Here is a 12,626-nt window from a genome sequence, read left to right on the forward strand (position 1 = left end):
CGGGCAGTCTGGCCAGGGACCAGGATCTTGTGGGGTCACACAGCTGTCAGCAGTTGCGTAGACACCTGCCATCTGGCTCTTCAATCCACACAGCAACCTGAAGAAGAGGGGTTATTATCCCCTTGTACAGGTGCAGGAACCTGGGTTCCAAGAATTGATGATTTGCTCAAGGTCACTTGTATGAAGAGGCCTGATTGGCTCTTGTCTTTGCCCACATCTCTCACCAGTCACCCCATAGTCTTGCCTTCCTCCCTTTCCACACCCCATTCCTCAATCTTTTGGGGGATCAGACTTGGCCATCTCAAAATGTGTCTCTCTTCCTTGATTATTTTTAAGGACAAAAGACTCTGAAAGAAATTTTGACCTCTCCTACAACTGCCTAAAAGAGTTTAAGATAGAAGGCCTGTTCCAGGAAGGATCTAATACCATAAGATAACTACAGTATAATGTAAAATAGCTATGATAGACAGAAAGGCACCAGTAAGCCCTTTTTTATTAAAGTTCTATCTCTCGGGTCGCGTTATCTATAGATGGCTGAGCAAACACTTGTTAACAAACACTTAGGTTTCCTTCTCTGTGTAAATTTTATTTCTCCCCTTTGAAGTCCCAAACCACTACCTCTCACATCTTCCTTTGTCTTTAGCTGAAGATGGTATTTAAGGTGGTGACTTCAGCCATTCTGGCAAGCTACTCAGTTTTCCTGGGTTTCTCCCATATGTACATGTTATTAAACCTTGTTTTACTCTGTCCTCTTATTCTGTCTCACGTCAGTTTAATTCTAAGGCCAGCCAGAAGGACCTAGAGAGTAGAGGAATTGTCTTTCTCCCCTACAATGTCTATGGGCCACTGCAGGTCACCCAGGTTGCAAGAATTAATTCCTTTTCTGACCCCCTTTTCTCTATGTTCTTGATCTGGGGAATAACATCCCCTGCTCCAACCCCTCATTCTAGGTTTCCCAGCCCCAAAAGAGGGCCATCCTATGTCCTCCAACTCCCTCCCTCATCCCTTCCCTCTGCCCCACCTACCCCCAGCCACTGCCACCTGCAGCCAATCACAAAGTCCAGTCAATGCTAACTCTAGAAGTTTCTCCTGACTTTACTTCCTCTCCCATCTCCCACCCACTGACTTTGATCAGGGCAGTCTGTTACTGCCTCTGTGACCCCCGTGGCCTCCCAACTAGCCCCACTCTTCCTATCCCTGCCACTCCACATCCAGTCTCCCTGATGCGGGATCGTTGAGCCGAGGAGTCGAAAGAAAGATTTCTTGAACCCTCAAGATCTGGCAGTACTGCTCTTTTATTTAGAGAATAGTGTGGAATAGCATGGGGACAGGGCCCAAGGGCAGTCAGAGCTGCTGCTGCTGCCGGCATGGAAACAGGACCCATGGGCAGCCAGGCTGCTGCGTGGAGACAGGGCCCACAGACAGGAGGAGCCACTGCTGCTGCCCCGAGTTGAGGGTTAGGGCTAATTTTATAAGGCATGGGTATGTGAGTCATCTCTTTACAAGACAAAGGAAAGAACATGAAAAAAGTTAAAATGGTATCAGTGCAGGTGGGGTCTGGTCATTGGGTGATCCCATGACTTTTAGACAAGAATCAAATCGGATTAAGTAAAGGTCAGAAGCCACCACCCCAAATCAGTTACATGAGATTGCCAGACAGCAACCAACCCAAGTTCTTGCCTTCCCCATTTAGGGTTTCTAGGGACAAGGTCATCTCTCTTCTTCTTCCTGGTACAGAGAGGGAGGCACCTTTTACAGATAGAGATTTACCTTACAAATGTAAATGTGTCCCAACAAGGGCAAGTTCCATTCCCCAGAGCCTCCCTTCCTGTCCCAGTTTATCAAAAGCAATCAGCCCCAAACAATCCCGATGCCAAAGAGACAAATCCTGGGGTGGCCAATTTCAGGTCCCTACAAGGTCATCCCCCCTTCCTTCACAAATGCAAATATCTCTCAAAGAGCAAGCAAATTCCAGTCCTCAGGGCCTGCTTCTCATCTGTAGTTTTAAAAGTAACCAGCGTAAAATCCTCATCATAAACCCCCCTGAATCCATTTGGCCCCAAAATCTTTTGGCGATATGGACGATGGTCAGTCTTCAGTAACTACTTCCAGCTGTACAAGGTTGTAGAGCTGTCCCTAAATGGGGCCATAGGTACAGGTAGGAGGTTCAGCGGACCAGAAGACTGCGCCCGTGGAGCCCAAGGCTGACAAGGTATACAGAGCCTCTGGAGACAAGAGAATCATTTGACAAGAGGTGGTCTAGGAGGTGAAACTTTGTTGATAGGCAGAAGACAAGCAACGAAATAGACAACAAGTTATAATAAGAAATACAAGCAATATGATTAACCCAACGAATAGGGTTTTGATATTAGTCCAGAAACCTGGTTCTGACCAAGAGTTCAACCAATCATTTAGAGATAGGGTAGGGTCAGACATGGACTTAATTTGGTGGTTCATATCAGATAGGAAGCCAGAGATATTTTGATGGTAGTCAGGAATATAAACACAACATTCAGTTTTTATAATGGCACAAGTGCCCCCTTGCGCTGCTGTCAAGACATCCAGTGCCATTCGGTTTTGGAGGACCGCCTTACGCATTTGGGATACGTCTAAATCAAGCAGCAAAAGGCTATGTTGTGTATCATTTAATGCTTTCATAGTAAATTTGTTTAGAGCTTCCATGTGCCAGATGACACTTTTGATTCCTAATTGAGGAAGGAAAATTGAGGCAACGTGGTCATACCAGTGGAAGACAGAGCGGGTCCAGCGCTGTTGCAGGTTGGGTAGGTTAGCAGGAGGGGATATAGTAAATGTAGTTCTACCCTGCATCCAGACGAAGCCTAGGGTGCATCGTCCAATCCATCCAGTTGGCAGCCAAGGCCAGAAGTTGGAGCCACATAACCACTGAGTGCCATTAGGGGCTAACCAATGTACGCTGGGCTGTCTATTCCAGTCAGTCCCAAACCAATTGGTATTTCTTAAGGCTATGCTGTGAGAACACATGTAACGGGGAATTTTTCCCATAGGTTGGGGGCTATTAAGCCATGTATCACGGGTGTGATGGGTTTGTTCCCAACATAGACTGGCCTTTTGACTGAGTTGACCACTAGTTGGAGTGAGCTAAATATATTCGTCCCAAATTTGATATTGTCCATCCTGTGTGTATCGATAAGTTGGGGACTTTACCTCTGGAACTTGTTGTTTATGATCCACCTGTGATAAGGCAAATCTAGTTAGTATTTGGGCAGTAGTGTTTAAGGAAAAGGTTTGATTGTGGCCAGGGAACTCCCAGGTGTCAGAGATGGATGGCCACAAGGAGACATTATGATTAGTAATAGATGAATCTTGTAGAAAAGAAGAGCTAGAATCTAATATCCATGAATGCATACTATAGCTTCTACTGAAACATAATTTTTCTCTCTAAAATCACCCTCATTTTTACAAAAGATAGCCAAATTAAGATTAACTGGTTTGAAAATAAAGTGTAGTTTCAATACAACTTGGTCCAATTATTTACATAAGTGCAGCAAGAATAGCAATTGATTATACAGGCTCTTTTAAATCTGCTTTGCTGGAATTTTTGAGGAATCTCAGATTGAACTGTAAAGGCCTCTCGAGGCCAGAAAAGCCAAGCCAAGGACATGCTGTCAGATTTTGCCTGCGGCACCTACAAATTTGGGTGGATTTCTTTCTTCTCGAGCTCCCCAAAATATTCTGAGGTTCCTTGCACCTGCCAGATAAGCAAGCTTCCTTACTTACCGGGTAAGATTGCCAGAATCTCTGTAAACAAGGTACCAGGCCCATGTTTCCAAGTGGCTGTATTCCAGAAAGTCCAATCTTTGTTCCTGAATAAAAAAAAGTCCAGTCTTTGTTCCTGAAAAAGCTGTCTTGTCATATCTGAGCCTGTATGTTTCAAATATGACATTCCAGTCAAAGCCTTAGTAATATAACCAGTGTGTCCTGTTATAAGGAGAACAGATTCTTATTGAACTTATGCAAATAACTATATTGCCACGAAATAACCATACTCACAGAGTTTCTAATTCTGGAGGGATCAGGTAGGAAGAAAAAGATAAATGTTTCAGTTCTGCTCATAAAGGTATAATTTCACCAAATTGCTATAAGTCATAGTTAGCATAAGAGAAAAGATTTCCTTAAACCTGAGAAAACAAAACAACACTTCAAAAACAATATTTCAAAGTCATAAAACATTATAATCATCCTCATCAGTTCACACAGTCCTGTATAATCTTCTGTTAGCAGATCCATGATCTCAGTTTCTGTTAGAATTCTGTAATTTCTTACCCAGTTCAGTTTTACACTCTGAAAGTTTATCAAAAGCCTGTAGTTTAGAATCTTGAGTCAGAATCCTTTCCGGGAATTTCTCTGAAGACGAAACATATTTGCAAAAGCAAAAGTGCATCACAGCAACTATCTGCAAATGGACAAGTCTCAAAAGGGCAATTGACAAAGAAACTTGGCTACTTCTGTGACATATAACACTTCAAGATAATAACTGGAATTATGACCGATAACCAGGACAGATCAGAATTTTAGAAATGTTATATAATTTTAAGACACATATATCAATAACATTTACCCACATAATACCACCTAAGAAAGTTTATCATCACTTATTTGACAATGCTTCCCACGTAATTTAATAGACCAAATAAGCCTAATTAGTTTAGTATTTTCCTCCTTATAGGAAGAGAGAGCAAATTTCTTTGAGAAGTCTCAGGGGCCCTCTGAAAATCCTCAGAGAAATTTTTCTTCCTTCTACCAGGTCAAAAGAAAGCCTTCATCCAGGATTTGAATATTTTTGAGGGAGAAGCTTGTCAAAAAATATCAAAAGTTTTTAAAATGCTTGTTCAAATAGGAAACAACGCTCACTGTTAAACAATGCTCAGGTAACCATTCAAAGTGACAACAGAGACAGTGAAGAACAAACAACACAGTCAAAAAATTTTAGAAGAGACCTCTTTCTTTGTGAATATAAGAAATTGTTTTAACAAAACATAGATTTTTGTCTTTTAGGTAGAGTTAGAGCAGGCCAAAAGTTCAAGAAAATTATCCTTTGAGAGAAAACCAAATTTTAATTTCTGTACCAGCTTATTTTTAACATTAAAACTCATTCACTTAATTGGATTTACTTTAATCTTAGTCTACTTGACCAGGCATAAGACTCCTTTCAGAATTTCTCCTTCACAAACCTTCTACAACTTTCTTTTTGCCTTCAGAATTTGTCCCAAAGTCTTTCTTTTTCCTTTCTAGTACATTAGGACAAATTTATCTTTCTTAACCCATCAAACAAAACATTTCCATTCTTTATACCTTCTTTACTGAAAACATACATTTTAATTTTCCTTGAATACAGAGCTGTTTTCCTTATTAATTCCCAGTAGCTTTAATCATATAGGTTAATAAGAACTTTTAACCCTTAACAGACCTAGTAAACACTAAAAAGGTAAGCAATTACGAATTGTCTTTTATATAATTTCAGAAACACGTCGCTTTACAGTAAAACACAAGGCATGCTTTTTAATAGACCCAAACGCTTTTAGCCTCTTTACAATAAGAAGCCAAAAGTAGATAACTTATATACGTTTAGCAATAATGTTTGTGTTCTATCCAATCCAAAAATGACCCAGATACTCAGACTTTTGTCATTTAACTTAACTTGGCAAAACTCAAGGTTGCTATCAAAAAGAATTTGGAAGCTGTTTTTCTTTTTTTCCAAGTATACACAGACAAAACTGTTATTGTACCCACTTTTATCTATTTAAACCGTTTGTTTCCAACAATTATGTTCAGATTACCTACTTACCTACAAACCTCATGAGACATTAGACAAAACCGGTCATCATTTAAAGCTATTATTTTGCTGATGAATTTCTAAAAGACAACATGAACTTTTTTGACTAGGAAACCCAGGCTGCATGCCTGCATCATATGCAAATACCGACAACTCTGACAACAAGACTATTTTTAATCAAACCAACAAACTTAAACAAGCTTTCATTTACCAAAGGTTAATTCACATCACGTTAACTTGAAAGACATTGGATTAATTTCTACTACATTTAGAATTTATGTAAGCGCTTACTTTAAGCCAATTAAACAGAGCTCTTAATTTTGGCAATACCATCCGGAGGTAAAATATCACACATATAACGTACACACAGACACACGTACACAGAGACTGCACAGCTATTGTGTTTTTTACCAATATTTGTGGAGAAGATACTCAAGATGCTAGATTTTTTTTTGACAAGGGCACGCTTATGGCCGTTTTTCCTCTCCCCTCCTCTTTTCTTTTTTTCTTTTTTTTCTTCAGTCTTAGGAATTAGTGATGGGCTAGATAGTAGTTCCTGGAGAGGGGAGATGATAATCCTTTTCGTGATAAAGGAACTAGGTGGAATCTGAACTGCCTCTAGAGCTGTATTTCCAGTCTTGCAAGGATTTCCTAAGGACAGTTGCTCTTGATTTCCCAGAAACTGGATTGTAACTCAAATTACATTCCAGGTTGATCTACCTGTCCAACTGCATCACAAAGGCACGGAGAAACCCCTCAAGTTTTCTCCTGGCTGAAGTTTCTGGGGCATAACCCACCCAATTGCAAGTGTTTCCAATTGGTTAGAATGCACCAAGCGGTTAGTCTCTGGGGATGCTTAGGGCATTCCCCAGGGCAGTAAAGCCAGTGTCTGACTGACAGCACCTGGAGAAAGGGTGCAGAGGCCGATTGCAGGTGTTGACATAGTTATAAGATTTAGTTAAGTTTCGCTCAGCCTGGGCACTTTGTCTCCAAGCCAGCACGGTTGAGGCAGGGAAGCAGGAGGCAATGGCCTGGAACTGGCTGGAGGCTGGGGCTCCCAGCGCCAGGGTTGAGAGTTAAGTCCCTGGCAAAAGGCTTGAGTTTTGATTTGACAGAAAGTCCAGGTTCTGCTCAGGTCCAGCCTGAACTTAACCTCCCTTTGGTGTCAACAGAGGAGATGATGAATGAAACAGACAAAGAAAGGAAAAGAAGAGATCAGACCTCGCCCTCATGGCCTCTTCCAGAGGGTTATCAAGATAAGAGTCACACAACAGTTCCCATGCTGGGGCACACAACCCTAGCACCACAGTTCACAGAATGAATCACAGGTCTCCTACCCTCATAACTGACTCAGTAGGTGACTAAAATACTCAATGAGTCAACCGCCAAGAGAGAGCACCCCACTTGGGGTCACCGGGATGATCAGGCCCAGAAACCCAAAGTTGGGGCTCCCAGGGGTGGAGCCTTTGACTCTTTAAAGATTTCTTTGTTTCCTGGTTGCAAAGCTCAAAAGGAGACGAAAATGGCCATTGTAACTCCAAGAGAGATGAAAGAAACAGGTCCATTACCTTGAAAATCCTCCCTGAACCTAGGGCAGCGTCCTACCCGTTGTTCCTACTGTGGGGTTCCTATAGCAAGGGGTGATGGGGGCGTCCCCCGGCATTGCAGCCCTTGTATACCTTCCCTGCTATGCCTGGCAGTAACAGGTGCCTGGTGAATGGTCCCCGAGAAAAAAAGAGAACTTTAAGAGAGATGAAAGAAAGGGAGCCAGTACCTTGAAAATCCCCCCATTGGGGTTCCTGTAGCAAGGGATGATGGGGGCATCCCTTGAACATCTTCCCTATTATGCCTGGCAGTAATAGGTGCCTGGTGAATGGTCCCCAGGATAAAAGGACAAAGACAGTGAGAAAGAGAAAAACAGTGAGGAATTTTCCGCCAGTCTGGGGGACATTCTACCCAATTGCATCCTGGAGCCATTCTCCCAAGAAGGGGTTCCCATACTCAGCCGAAGGTTAGAGTTTGGTACTTTCCTTGAACTGGAGTCCTGATTGGGACTTTCCTGCAGTTCGAAGAGTGGTCAGGTGCCATGGGAGGGATACCAGTCCAGCCTTAGGAAAAGAAACCTTCCATGGGAGTCTTGGAGATTGGCGACCGTCCTAATGATTTAAGTGGCAGACCCGTGCCCACGTAAACTTTGTCTATTAGAGATAGAGTCAAGAAGGAATGGATTAATTCATTCTTCATCACCCTGAGGCTTAAGTTACTGATTCTCTTCAAGCTGAATGCCACGATTTGCCCCATAGAGTAGCCATGGGCAGCAAACGTGGATTCATACAGCCATCCAAGAAAGTTCCCTATGCAGAAGTGAATTTAGATCCATCCCCGAAAAAGAGAAAGGCACAAGGAAAAAGGGCACTGACCAGAACTCGAGCTAACAAGCCGATGAAGCAAATCCCCGTATGGGCCACCAGAAATGATGCGGGGTCCATCAGCCGAGGAGTTGAAAGAAAGATTTCTTGGACTCTCAAGATCTGCCAGTAGTGCTCTTTTATTTAGAGAATAGTGTGGCATAGCACGGGGACAGGGTCCAAGGGCAGTCAGAGCTGCTGCTGCTGCCGGCATGGAAACAGGACCCATGGGCAGCCAGGCTGCTGCGTGGAGACAGGGCCCACAGACAGGAGGAGCCACTGCTGCTGCCCCGAGTTGAGGGTTAGGGCTAATTTTATAAGGCATGGGTATGTGAGTCATCTCTTTACAAGACAAAGGAAAGAACATGAAAAAAGTTAAAATGGTATCAGTGCAGGTGGGGTCTGGTCATTGGGTGATCCCATGACTTTTAGACAAGAATCAAATCGGATTAAGTAAAGGTCAGAAGCCACCACCCCAAATCAGTTACATGAGATTGCCAGACAGCAACCAACCCAAGTTCTTGCCTTCCCCATTTAGGGTTTCTAGGGACAAGGTCATCTCTCTTCTTCTTCCTGGTACAGAGAGGGAGGCACCTTTTACAGATAGAGATTTACCTTACAAATGTAAATGTGTCCCAACAAGGGCAAGTTCCATTCCCCAGAGCCTCCCTTCCTGTCCCAGTTTATCAAAAGCAATCAGCCCCAAACAATCCCGATGCCAAAGAGACAAATCCTGGGGTGGCCAATTTCAGGTCCCTACAAGGTCATCCCCCTTCCTTCACAAATGCAAATATCTCTCAAAGAGCAAGCAAATTCCAGTCCTCAGAGCCTGCTTCTCATCTGCAGTTTTTAAAATTAACCAGCCTAAAATCCTCATCATCCCCAAAACCTACTTGGCTTTCCCAAAGGACACGTCTGGCAATGACCTTCCTCTGGCCTTAGGGCACAGGGCATACCCTTTGGGCAGCTCACAGGCCCTTTATGACTGGTCCTTCCTCACCCCTCCTTGCCTTCCCTGTGCTCTGACCCCCAGGTTCACTACATCACTTCCTTTCCCTCATCACAGAGCTTGCTCTTGTCTCTGATGCTCTGCACATGAGTTATTTTTATCCCCAGCCATCTTCCTCATACCCACTCTTCCTTTTCTTCCTCCATCAGACATTCCTTCTCTGAGAAACTGCCCTGAAGGCCCCACCTGAGCTCAACTTCACTCTCTTGGTCCGTAGGCCACAAATACCTCTGCCTCTCCCTGCATGGGTCATGTGTTGCAATTCTCTATGCCTGTCTGCACCCCTCTGGGCTTTGAGCTTCATTCAAGCAGGATCCTGTATGCTCTTCTCCTTCTCTCCCTGTATCTCCAGGATACAGCAAAGGGCCTGGCTTGGAAAGGGGGACAAAGAAATATACATGGAAGAGGGCTGGAGGACCAGTGGGGCCAAGACTGCTGCCTAGCTCCTCCTCCATCTCAGCCAAGGCAGGGCAGGCTCAGAGACCATCTCCACTTTGGAATCACAAGGGAATTTTTTCACTCTGAAACTGTCTAACTAAGGCAAGGCCTGGACCCTGTCGAAACAGCTGGTGATAGATGAACTATGAGCTTGATCCCTGCCTGGATAAGGAGACAGGTTCCCCAGGCAACAGAGCCCTGATTCATTTTGGCAGCAAGGAAGCCCTTCTCAGAACCAGGCGACACACAGGGCAGACTGCCCTCTGGAATGTGCAGTGTGTCTTGCCACAATTGCCCCGTTTCCAGCAATAGCCCAAGTTAGGTGGTTTCTTTTCAGCTGCACACTGCTGAACTCTGTCTGCCCCTCCCTGGAACTTGCATTAACCTGGAGATCAGGGCTGATAAGAGGGGAGGTTTAAGAGTCAGAACGCTGAAGTTCGAATGCACTTAGTAAGGGAGGACAAATGCCGTGGGGGAAAGAGGAGAGAGACAGGACTGGAGCTCAGAAGGCCCCAAACTCCAGCTGGCAGCTGAGGCAGACAAGGTGGGGGTTCACTCACATCCAAGTTCTGGGTCCTGCCATGGCCCACACTCCAGCTTCTTTCTCAGCTCAGCCAGCCACAGCTCCAAGACCCCCACAGTTCCTCCCACACTGGGGTCCCTGCGCCCCCCTTCCCCATACTGTGCCAGACACAGAGAGGAGGCTCACTCTGCCTGAAGAGCTCACAGCCCTGTAGGAAAAGGGACTTTTAAATCACAAATACAGTTTTCTGTGAAAGCCTTCCAAAGCCTTTCAAGCTCTAGAGTCAATTGTGTTCAAGGTCAGCAACCCAGACTGAGCTCTCTGTAGGAGCAGAGTGGCCCCTCCACTGTACAGCCACTGATGGAAATGTCCCAGGGACTGACCTGAGCCATGGTGTCCGGGGGTTCTGCTGCTCATGGATCAGCTTCATACCAAAGTTGGGAATTTCACTTTCACTTTCCTTCTGACACTCTTTAAAAACTACTCAATACTAAACTTTTTTTAGAGAGAGACTAAACATTTGCTCTAGATGGAAAGGCCAATGACTACGTACCTCCAAACATGGAATCACTGGTGGCTTTAAGCACTGGAAACCATCAGAGCAGGAGGGGAGCCTGATAATCTGCCCCTGCTTGAGAGACCCCAGGTCTCTTCCAACAGAAGCCCTGGGCAAATGTTCCTGCTGCTCGAAGGGGCGGCATTTAGAGGCACAGAGGTGTCAACCCCTCATGCACTACTCCAGAAAATATTGGGTCAGGAGCCAAGAGGCAGGCCAGATGGCTACTGTGTTCCATGGGGAAAGCCTTCAGATGGTGGGCACCTTGGATCATGTGGGGCCCAGGAGCTCATTTTCCCCACAGGATGCACGTGGCTGCAAGAAGCAGAAGAGGGGTTTCAGCAGCCAGAGTGTTCACTGTCTCTGTTACAGGAAGTCAGGAAGCAGGTAACTCAGGTTCAGTTCAGCAGCTCAAAGGCCGCTGGGGACCCAGGCTTTTCCCTCACACAGGACCTGTGTCTGTGGTCACACCCTGCGTGGTCCACTATGGCTGCAGCAGCCTCAAGTGGCACATTTTCACCTGGCAATGTCCAAAAGCAGTAGAGGGAGATATTTCTCATCAGTTGTCCCTTTTTCTCAGGGAGTCACATCTTTTGCATAGTCCCCTGGCTGTCTTGATCCCACCTTTCACTGTCCAGATCTGGGTCACATTTCCCAAACCAATCGTGGGCAAAGGGGAAGCAGCTTCCTGGCAGGCTCAGACCATCACGATGCATCGGCTAGATGTGTGGAGAGACTCCTGCTGCCCTGTGAACAGCAGGGCTCTGTAGCCTGGGAGGAGGTGAGTGACACTGGTGTGGATATGGGGGCGGGGCAGTGGCTATTGACCAGGCAACCAGCACATAAGATGCACTCACCTACTTCCCATCCACCATAACTAACAGCTTTATTATAAGGCGGCAAAGAGGATGAAACCAGTTCTCAAACAATCAAACTGGTTCTCTATAGGATCTGGCATGAAAGTGGGGGTGATTGACTCACTGTAAGAGACTGTAAGAGTACACAGCAGGCTTGTGGATGTCGGCAGAGCCCCCATCAGAAAGAGCTTGCGCCCAGGGCACTCAGGAAGGGAACGGCCTCTCCCAGCATCAGCCCCTGCCCCAGGTTCCTTTGACCAGACAGAGCTCCAGACACAGTGGTCCAAAGTCCCTTGGCTCCTCTGTTCTTGTCCCCAGGCCTGGCACTGCCCGTTCTGTTTCCAAAAGAGCTTTATTTGTAAAAGAAGTAAAAGGGTCACTGACTGTTCACCTCCTTGCATTAAAGTCATGTTCAAAACGGAAAAAGAAAAAAAAAGCAGCCAGTCCTTGTCTCTTTCAAGTAGTGTCACTTTGGGTGGTCGCCTCACCTCTCCTGGTCTCAGTTGTCTCCTCTTTAAAGTGGGGGCTTCATCTTTGTCAGCAGAGAGGCAGCTAGTCTGTGGACCCGGAGGTCCAGAAGGTGGTGACTCGAGTCATTGCTGGCCCAGCTGGAGCCACCTCTGTCACTGGGCTTCAGTTACCGAGGCCCATCTTCAGGGTAGAAGCCGTCAGGAGGATTCTGCCGCTGAGCTCTGTGCCTCTCCCCTCAGCTGCTCCTCTCGTGCTTCCCACATCTGGGATGTGACTCTTGCCTCACCTTCCAGCCTTCTTTCCTCCTCAGCGGCTCTGCTGTCAGGTTGGCTCAGCTCTTGAGCAGTTTGGGGCATTGTTCGTCCCTGAAAAATGTTAAGCTAGCTCTGGGATTTATTCCACATCTTATTTTTGGATTGAGGTAACATTGGTTTACAACACACAAATTTCAGACGTGCATCATTATTTTTCACTTTCCGTGTAGAATGCATCATGTTCGCCAGCCAAAGACTGATTACCATCCATTCACATTTGTCTCACAGATATTTC

The 12,626-nt window shown here is 45.4% G+C and overlaps 1 long non-coding RNA gene across 2 annotated transcripts; it reads right to left on the bottom strand.

Annotated features, from left to right (window-relative positions):
- Nucleotides 1-1,283: 1,283 nt before the first annotated feature.
- On the bottom strand, nt 1,284-10,648 carry LOC139040806 (uncharacterized). 2 transcript variants are annotated; one of them, XR_011495139.1, is made up of 3 exons: nt 10,577-10,648; nt 3,760-3,845; nt 1,284-3,213 (listed from the first exon to the last, which is right to left on the bottom strand). It is a non-coding gene; the product is annotated as an uncharacterized lncRNA (long non-coding RNA). The 2 variants fall into 2 exon arrangements; XR_011495140.1 differs by lacking the exon at nt 10,577-10,648 and adding an exon at nt 5,828-10,555.
- Nucleotides 10,649-12,626: the final 1,978 nt, after the last annotated feature.

The sequence above is a fragment of the Equus asinus genome, chromosome 17 (assembly GCF_041296235.1).
Source record: "Equus asinus isolate D_3611 breed Donkey chromosome 17, EquAss-T2T_v2, whole genome shotgun sequence".
NCBI classification, from domain to species: domain Eukaryota; kingdom Metazoa; phylum Chordata; class Mammalia; order Perissodactyla; family Equidae; genus Equus; species Equus asinus.